The sequence below is a fragment of the Diabrotica virgifera genome, chromosome 1 (genome assembly GCF_917563875.1).
Source record: "Diabrotica virgifera virgifera chromosome 1, PGI_DIABVI_V3a".
Lineage (NCBI taxonomy): Eukaryota > Metazoa > Arthropoda > Insecta > Coleoptera > Chrysomelidae > Diabrotica > Diabrotica virgifera.
In genome coordinates, this window is record NC_065443.1 from 127,402,876 (window position 1) to 127,413,186 (window position 10,311).

The following is a 10,311-nucleotide window of genomic DNA, read 5'->3' on the forward strand; positions in this document are numbered from 1 at the left end:
AAATCTCCTATTTTCCTCCGAAAGATATTTTTTCTAGATTCTTTGGGATATTTTAAATAAAATAAGTTTCTTGACTTTTTTTCAAAAGTTAATAGTTTTAAAGTTATAAGCGATTTAAAATCCAAAAATGCGTTTTTTTGTCATTTTTCGGATTTTAAATCGCTTATAACTTTAAAACTATTAACTTTTGAAAAAAAGTCAAGAAACTTATTTTATTTAGAATATCCCAAAAAATCTAGAAAAAATATCTTTCGGAGGAAAATAGGAGATTTTTGAAATAGAGCTCGCCGCATCGGCAAAAACGTCGGATAAGCACGCATATTTAACAATTAAAAAACAACGGTATAAATTAAGGTTAGACGTGATTCTTCAGAATCTTGGAGCTGAATGTTTAATCTTCAATTTAAGTATCTGGTAACCTCAAAAATACTAATTTAAATATGAGTTTTTAAGCCTCGAAAATACGTATTTTGGCATTTTTCAGATTTTAAATCGCCTATAACTCGAAAACTATCAATTTTTAGGAAAAATTACACGATACCTTTCTTGTTTAAAATAACCCAAAAAAACCTAAAAATATATGTTCCAGAGAAAAAAAACGTGATCTTTTGTATTTGTTTAAAAAAATTGTTTAAACAATTTCTGCCCAAAAATTCCGCCCGGCACCCTTCACATTTGTTTAAAGGGGATATTTTTGAATAGGAATCCACAAAGAAGCTGAGTCAGAAATTTTTCAGACGGGAGCGGTCTCACTACATGGACTATAAGGTGATCTGCCAACGCAATATTTTTTTTCTACGAGCGTGCAAAAATGTCTACTTTCGCGCACGCATTTTAGTTTAGAAAGTTTCACTTTTCCGCACGCTTGTTACTTTTCCGCACGCGTGTTACTTTTCCGCACGCGGTTTTTACTTTTCCGCACGCGTGTTAATTTGGATATGTTAATATGGCCTTAAAGTAATTATAATACATGCAATAAACTAATATTTAGATATTATTTATTAATTTATTTCAAATATATCTTATTGTGTTCCTGTTTTAATGAAATTAACGCGACAATTCGATGAAATAAAATTATTTTGACATAATATTCGAAAGTCAAATCGGTAGACAATAACAGTCGTTTTGAATCATCGTCATGGAAACCAAGATCGTCGTCATGCTAACTAATTATATTGAAAGTTTGGTTTTGACAACCTTGTCAAGGAATTAATTTGTGTATGTATTTTCATATTAATTAAATTAATTGATTAAGATTTGGTAATTTTTTAAAGACTCTTAGAAAAAATATTGTTCCTAACTCTTGCAGAAAGTCTCTTTTCCGCACTCGACTGCTTGCCGAACTCCCGCTTCGCGTCGTTCGGCAAACTGCAGTCGCGTGCGGAAAAGAATGACTTTCTGCACTTGTTAGGAAATAGTATATTGTGCAAAAAGTGCAGAAAGGTACTAATTTCTCACGAGTTTGAAAAGTTGCGGTACGAGCGCAAGCGAGTGCCGCAATTCAAACGAGTGAGAAATTACCTTTCTGCACGTGTTTCACACTATACTTTTTCTACAAGCACAGTTTTTCCTAAAAATAAAAATCACAATTTCCAAACGACGATTAATTATAATAGGTACCTATGTGATAAATTTTAAAATGTATTTAATTAATACCTACTAATCAATTTAAATTCCTTATACCTAAATAAATTGCACAGAAATCAGTTAAAAAATTAATGCACTGCCTTAATTTGTTTAAATTTAAACAATTATTACACATTATTGACATTATATTTATGCAGTCACGGATTTACACAAAACCTACTTCACTAAATACTGTATTTCACTTATAACTAAAAAATAAATATATTAATTTATAGTCTCCTAACTTTTTCATACTGTTTTAAAATGTTGTTAAACTCATTAAAACAACTAAATAATTGTCCACACGGCATAGTTAATTTAAAAACAAACACTAAACAAATAAAAAATAAGAAATCTCTTTACTAATCAATATTTAAATTAAAGTATAAACACCACGCAATTAAACAAATTCCAACACTCTGACACTAACTTTTTTATTTGCGTACACGTTAGCGTGTACCTAGACACAGCGTTATATTTAGGTATATTCTTCTTTTCCTTCTTTAGTTTATTGGCCTCCACCTACTTGGGTATTTGGCCAGCTCGTCGTAGGGTAATAAAGGAAAAATATTTATATTCTAATGACATTTATCGTATGTCGTTGTAATAATATATACCAGTTTGTTGAGATTGGAGTTTGATACAGTTTTTGAAGAAGGAAAGAAAAGAAGGTTTACTATTGAAAATAAAACCATTTTGTAAAAGTAAAAATTTTCTATGAATAGTTCAAACGAACAAAAACACTTTTAACGTCACATAACTGTATTTTTTACTGACGTTTATAATGTCTAATTAATTTTGTTTACTTTTTGGTGTAAAATGTAAATGCAAAACCATATGACGTCACGACGCGTTTTTTGCTGGCTGGAGTAATTTGAATTTTTAATCGTCTTTAGGGGAAAAACGAAAGACAAACAAAATTTTTTTATCATTGATACATGTTTTAAATTATGTTCTGTTGTGATTTATAACATTTTTTTCCAATTTTAAATTTTATGCAAGTTCCCTATTGAAATGTCAGCGAGTAGGGATGAAGTGTCACTTTCATGACAGTGCGACATAGGCAGTGGCGGGCATGTTCCGTATTGAAAAACAGATACTTAGTAAGAATATACAGGGTACGTTCAGTATGTTCAATTGATGATTTAAATGAAAAGGGATATAGTAAATAGAAGATAATAAAAGAGGGCGCCAACGAGTTTTTAACGAAGAAAACTGGTAAAACAAATAGAAGAAAATTATTGTTAATGAAATATTAAAGAAAATCAAATAAAATAATTATTTAAAAATAAAATATCAAAGATGTGACGTTTGTAACGTTACAGAATAATTATAATTTTAATAAAAATGATTATTTTTCCAAGAACAAAGTATTTTATTCAATTTGTTATTTATGTTAAGCCGCACTAGTTCGCTGAATTACTTTCTTCTTCTTGGCTTTTTCCCATTATGAGTTTGCCGTTTTCGTCTTCCATAGCACTCTATTCTCCCAGTAGCCATCTCTGAGGTCTTTATCTATCATAGCATTTCCTATGTGAGCTTTCCATCTCCCAGCAGGTCTTCCTCCCCGCGGGTCCCAGTCCAGTAATCTTTTCGGCCACTTGTGCTCCGCCATTCTTTGTACATGCCCGTACCATTTCATGGGCTATACTTTTACTACCACAACTTTTTTGCAATTAAGCATTCTACTTCTATTCTGTTTCATATTTCCTCTGTTCTTATTCTATCCTACCTTGTAATTTGAAGACACCTTCTCATAAACTCCAATTCAACTGTTCGTATTTTATTTCGTATTATTGTTGTCACTGGCCATTCTTCCGCTCTTGTAGGGTAATATTCAGCACCATGCCCGGAAATATCTTTTTTTGTTTTCTTTAGTTAGACTGTTCTTCCATATTACTCCATGGAGTGCTTTCGCGGCTTGTTTTCCCGGTACCTACTATTTTCATTTCTATATCTTTCATACAGGTGCCATCTCGGTTTATCATTTATCCTAAATACGTAAAAGTCTTACAACTCTTAAAATAGTGTCTTCTAAACATACGTTTAACCAATATGTAATCAATTACTTTCGACTAGATTAAATTGGTTTAGACTAGGCTAAACTAGTTTATCCTGATATAAAAACATACACTTCAGGATAAACTAGTTTGGCCTGAAGTGTGCGTCTTTATATCAGGATAAACTAGTTTGCCCTGAAGTGTGTGTATTTATATCAGGATAAACTAGTTTTGCTTAGGACAAACTAGTTTAGCCTAGGCCATACTAGTTTTTCCTAACGCGCTTAGGACAAACTAGTTTGTCCTGAAATCGGGTTTGGCCGGTAACACATGTATCATTATTCATTATTGTTCGTACCCACGTTGTTGGTACTCAGTGTTAATATGTCGGTTTCGCCATATCGCCGGTCCGGAATAAGAATGACGTAACTGCAAAAAGCCAAATTTTTCAGGAGAGCAAAAAACGACTTTTATATACCGGGTGTCCACTTATAGTCGGAGAGATAAAAGCGGATTTTGTGCGTGATAAGTAATATGGAAAAACTATACGGGGATATGTTGAATTAGTTGTGTACATGACTTTCACCAACTACGGTAAACCAGAGTTGGGGCCGAGGGTAGTTATAAGGGGTCAAAGTCGCGGATTTTATAATTTTTTTTTATGACGCTCATGATCGAGATAGTGCTCCAAAATTTGGGAATAAGTAGGTAATGACGTAACTAAGTAAAATCTCTAGGGGCGGAACGCTGCGTGGCCGACAAAGGGGTGGGGCAGGGGTGAATACAAAAAATATAAGGGGTTTTTTGCGACGTTCGTGATTGAGAGAGTGTACCAAAATTTGGGAATAAGTTGACCATGACATAACTAAGTAAAATCCCCAGAGCCGGAAACCAGAGTTGGGGGTGAGGGTAGTAATAAGGGGTCAAATTCGCCGTTTTTATTTTTTTTTTTGTGACGCTCATGATCGAGAGAGTGCACCAACATTTGGGAATCAGTAGGTCATGACGTAACTAAGTAAAATCTCCAGGCGTGGCACGCTGCGTGGCCAACAAAGGGGCGGAGCAGGGGTGAATACAAAAAATATAAGGGATTTTTTGCGACGTTCGTGATTGAGAGAGTGTACCAAAATTTGGGAATAAGTTGACCATGACATAACTAAGTAAAATCCTCAGAGCCGGAAACCAGAATTGGGCATGAGGGTAGTTATAAGGGGTCAAAATCGCCGTTTTTATTATTTTTTTTGTGACGCTCATGATTGAGATAGTGCACCAAAATTTGGGAATCAGTAGGTCATGAGGTAACTAAATACAATGTCCAGGGGTGGAACGCTGCGTGGCCGATAAAGGGGTGGGAGTAGGTGTGAATATAAAAAATATAAGGGGTTTTTTGCGACGTGCTAGATTGTGATAGTGCACCAAAATTTGGGAATAAGTAGACCATGACTTAGCTAAGTAAAATCCCCAGAGCCGGAAACCAGGGTTGGGTATGAGGGTAGTTTTAAGGGGTCAAAGTCGCAGTGTGTATTATTTTTTTTGTGACCCGGCAAAACATTTGTCTCCCACGCAGCGTTCCGCCCCTGGAGATTTTACTTAGTAATGTCATGATCTACTTATTCCCAAATTTTGGTGCACTATCTCGATCACTAATGGCAAAAAAACCCCCATATATTTTTATACTCACCCCTGCCTACCATCCCTTTGTACCCCAAGCAGCGTTCCGCCCCTGAAGATTTTACTTAGTTACGTCATAGCCTACTTACTCCCAAATTTTGGTGCACTATCTCCATCATGAGCGCCACAAAAAAAAATAATGAAAACCTCGACTTTTACCCCTTATAACTACCCTCGTCCGCCACTCTGGTTTCCGCCTCTGTTAATATTACTTACTTATGTCATGGTCTACTTATTCCCAAATTTTGGTGCACTATCTCAATCACGAACGTCGCAAAAAACCCCTTACATTTTTTTATATTCACCCCTGCCCCACCCCTTTGTCGGCCACGCAGCGTTCCACCCCTGGAGATTTTACTTAGTTACGTCATGACCTACTTATTCCCAAATTTTGGCACGCTATCTAGATCATGGGCGTGACAAAAAAAATAATAAAAAACGGAACTTTGACCCCTTATAACTACCTTCCTTCCCCACTATGGTTTCCGGCTATGGGGATTTTAATTATTTATGTCATGGTCTACTTATACCCAAATTTTGGTACACTATCTCAATCACGAACGTCGCAAAAAACCCCTCATATTTCTTATATTCACCCCTACCCCCACACGTTTGTCGGCCACGCAGCGTTGAGCCCCTAGAGATTTTACTTAAGTACGTCATGACCTACTTATTCCCAAATTTTGGTGCACTATCTCGATCATGAGCGTCATAAAAAAAATAATAAAATCCGCGACTTTGACCCCTTATAACTACCCTCGGCCCCAACTCTGGTTTCTGGCCGTTGGTGAAAGTCATGTACACAACTAATTCAACATATCCCCGTATAGTTTTTCCATATTACTTATCATGCACAAAATCCGCTCCCAGCTCTTAGACTATTATATTTTCCCCCATTTTAACTACCTATAACTTCTAAACGGTTCAAGATAGAAATATGCGGTTTCCGCTGAAATATTTTATTTTAGTAAAAGTTTTGTCTGAATGGATTGAGTTTTTTATATATCGCTTTCAAATACGAAAAAAAAAATGGCGGATTTTTGAAAAAAACGTTGTTAACTTTTTTTTAATGGAACACCCAGTATATTTTTTTGTAAATTGAAAAAAAGGGCATTCACCTATCCAGCGATATAAAGTTTTTTAAAATCGGTTGTCAAATCACTGAGTAATTAATTTTTAAAATGAGGGGTGCAACGTGGATATCACATACCTAAATAACATAACTGAGCAAAATGATATTATGTTACGTGATTTGGACATTGCATCTCTCATTTTAAAAATTAATTGCTCAGTCATTTGGCAACCGATTTTAAAAATTTTTATATCGCTGTATAGGTAAATGACCGTTTTTTCAAGACACAGAAAAATATACTGGGTGTTTTAATAAAAAAAGTCAACAACGTTTTTTTTTTAAATAAGCCATTTTTTATTTAAAAGCGATATAAAAAATGGTTATTTACCTAAAAACTTGAAAAAACGGTCATTTATCTATCCAGCGATATAAAAATTTTTAAAATCGGTTGTCAAATGACTGAGCAATTAATTTTTAAAATGAGAGATGCAATGTGGAAATCACATAACTTGCTTAGTTATGCTATTTAGGTATGTGATATCCACGTTGCACCCCTCATTTTAAAAATTAATTACTCAGTGATTTGACAACCGATTTTGAAAAACTTTATATCGCTGTATAGGTGAATGACCTTTCTTTCAATTTACAAAAAAATATACTAGGTGTTCCATTAAAAAAAAGTCAACAAAATTTTTTTCAAAAATCCGCCATTTTTTATTTCATATTTGAAAGCGATATAAAAAATTCCATCCATTCAGACAAAACTTTTACTAAAATAAAACATTTCAGTGAAAACCGCATATTTCTATCTTGAGCCGTTTAGAAGTTATAGGCAGTTAAAATGGGGGAAAATATAAGTGGACACCCGGTATTTAAAATGGGGATTAAATGAGAACTAATCGTCCAGGAGCATCGGTATGGCGTTTATTCTTACAATGGTTTTATTTTTATCCCTATTGGTTCGAATTTCATTATTTTAATTTAATCCCATCATTTTCAACCGCATCTACAGTTGCGTCATTCTTTATCTAAAAAATTTTAAATATTTAAAATAGTGATTAAATAAAGAGTAACCGTCCGGAGCATCGGTTTGTCGTTTATTCTTACAATGATGGCTTTTAGTTTCATCCCCATTGGTTCGAATTTCATTATCTCAATTTAATCCCCCCATTTTAAACCCTATCTACAATTGCGTCATTCTTGATCTGAAAATTTTTCTGTACAAAAAAACTATTTTTTAATATTTATTATGCCGTTTATTCTTATGACAATGGCTCTTATTTTCATCAATATTGGTCCGAATTTCATTATCTTAATTTAGTCCCCCCATTTTAACCCTATTTACAGTTGCGTCATTCTTCATCTGAAACAAGGTTTAGTGTTATTAAGACATTCTGCCAGTCATATTTTTGTATTTGATTACTCACTTCTTTGTCCACTATTTGTTCAATACTGATACCATCAATATTAATCTATATTTTATATGTATATCGTATATGATTGGTTCTTTACTGATTATTATTGTTTTGGTTTTCTGAGATTAAATTGTCATATTGACAAATCTTTACAGACTATGTTCACCTTGGGCTAACAAAATTGCGTCGTCTGCGTAACAGACGATGTCTATAGTCTATGTTAGTTGACATCTATTCTGACTTCCATTTTGTTGTTTTGGGAGATGTTTTCAATGTTAAAACTAACTCACGTACATTAAAAAAATGCATTATACTCATGTTCATGTTGCAACATAATGATGATACTCACTACACAAATCCTTCAGAAAGTTTTTCCCTAATTAGTCATAACTAGTGTGACCAACTAGCCCGAAAAATCCGGGACATGGCCCGAATTACAAAGTCGTGTCCCGGCGTCCCGGACAAGGCTTCCGGGCCATCCGGTTTTTCAACACTTTGGTAAAATTTTATTTTGAAATTTTGAGTACGTTATGCTTCAAGAATTCACATCAAATTGGATTCGTGGGACGAAAAAAGTCGACAATTCCTAGAGTGTAATAGCACATCCAAAATGCATGCATTTTATATCGTGGTATTATAGTTCTACGAAAACACAAACTCTGGACTTTTTCCCGTTTCAGTATTTTAATTATCGTCTTCTGAAAAGACAATTCAAAAGCATGGATACTAAATAATGATAACAATGATAAATATATTTTTATATTAACATAAGGTTCTATTTACATGGAAATCTAACATCAGTTGATTTTCTAATTTTGCCTTTTTTGAGAACGATTTCCGGATTGGAAGTCAACACGTCAAAAACTAACAAAAATGTAATTATCGTTACAATCCATCCCATCAAAAAAAAAAAATTTGTCAACATAAAAATGTTAAATAATCAATAGAATGATTATTTTTAATTCTATATTAAAAAAATAGCCCGATTTTCAACGAAAAGTCCCGGATTTTAGGTATTTTTTTCAGCCTTGTCCCGAATTCGACTGAATTGGAGTTGGTCACACTAGTCATAACCAAAGCAAAGAATACCAAGAAAAATATCCAATTTTTTTTCATTTAGCTTACAAATAGTCTAAGTGCTGGGAGCAGATTTTGTGCGTGATAAGTAATATGGAAAAACTATACGGGGATATGTTGAATTAGTTGTGTACATGACTTTCCCCAACGGGCGGAAATCACAGTGGGGGACGAGATTTTTTTTGTGGCGCTCATGATCGAGATAGTGCACCAAAATTTGGTGATAGGTAGGTCATGACGTAACTAAGTAATCTCCAGGGGCGGACCGCTGCGTGGCCGACAAAGAGGTGTGGTGGCAGGGCTGAATATAAAAATTATAAGGGGTTTTTTCTGACGTTGGTGATTGAGATAATGCACCAAAATTTGGGAATAACTAGACAACGACATAACTAAGTAAAATCCCCAGAGCCGGAAACCAGAGTGGGGGACGAGGATAGTTATAAGGGGTCAAAGTCGCGGTTTTTATTATTTTTTTTTGTGACGCTTATGATCGAAATAGTGCACCAAAATTTGGGAATAACTAGACAACGACATAACTAAGTAAAATCCCCAGAGCCGGAAACCAGAGTGGGGGACGCGGATAGTTATAAGGGGTCAAAGTCGCGGTTTTTATTATTTTTTTTGTGACGCTCATGATCGAAATAGTGCACAAAAATTTGGGAATAAGTAGGTCATGACGCAACTAAGTAACATATTCAGGGGCGGAACGTTGCTTGGGGTACAAAGGGTGGTAGGCAGGGGTGAGTATAAAAACGAACGTCACGAAAACCCTTATAATTTTTATATTCGCCCCTGCCCCCACCCCTTTGTCGGTCCCGCAGAGTTCCGCCCCTGGAGATTTTACTTAGTTACGTCATGACCTACTTATTCACAAATTTTGGTGCACTATCTCGATCATGAGCATCATAAAAAAATAATAAAAACCGCGTTTAATAATAAAAAATAATAAAAAATGCTCCCATTCTCGTGGTACCCTATACGTTTATTAATGAAATCCATGCATTAAGGAGTATATATTTCTGTTTTCTACATATACAGTGGAACCCCGATAAGTCGGCCCCCGATAACCCGGAACTCCGGCTAACCCGGACCGATTTTTATCAGACAAACATTTCAACAATAAAAATGTATGTAATATAATATTTGAGAGATAGTGGGTATTTGTGTAATTTGAACTACATATACCATAGTAAAAATGACTCATGCCACACCACATTCATTGTCGTGTTATCGAAAACAACAGGCACCTGTAGTATCCTTTATTTATTTGAAACTGTCTTAGCATTGTTTAGAAAAGACTATTAAAATTCCTTTTTTTAACAATGGTCTTAGTCATCACTGTTATTAAATAACATAACATCAGAGACGGTATTGTGTGTAGTAAAGTCGTATTGTTCGCTTCCGTTCTGTAATCGTCCGTAAATCTATTCAGATTTTGTGTTTGCGTGTT

The 10,311-nt window shown here is 34.6% G+C and overlaps 1 protein-coding gene across 2 annotated transcripts in view; it reads left to right on the forward strand.

The window, feature by feature from the left end:
- The window catches only part of LOC114331302 (tubulin glycylase 3A), a 154,285-nt gene that overhangs the window by 73,377 nt on the left and 70,597 nt on the right, over positions 1-10,311 (forward strand). The window lies entirely within an intron of this gene.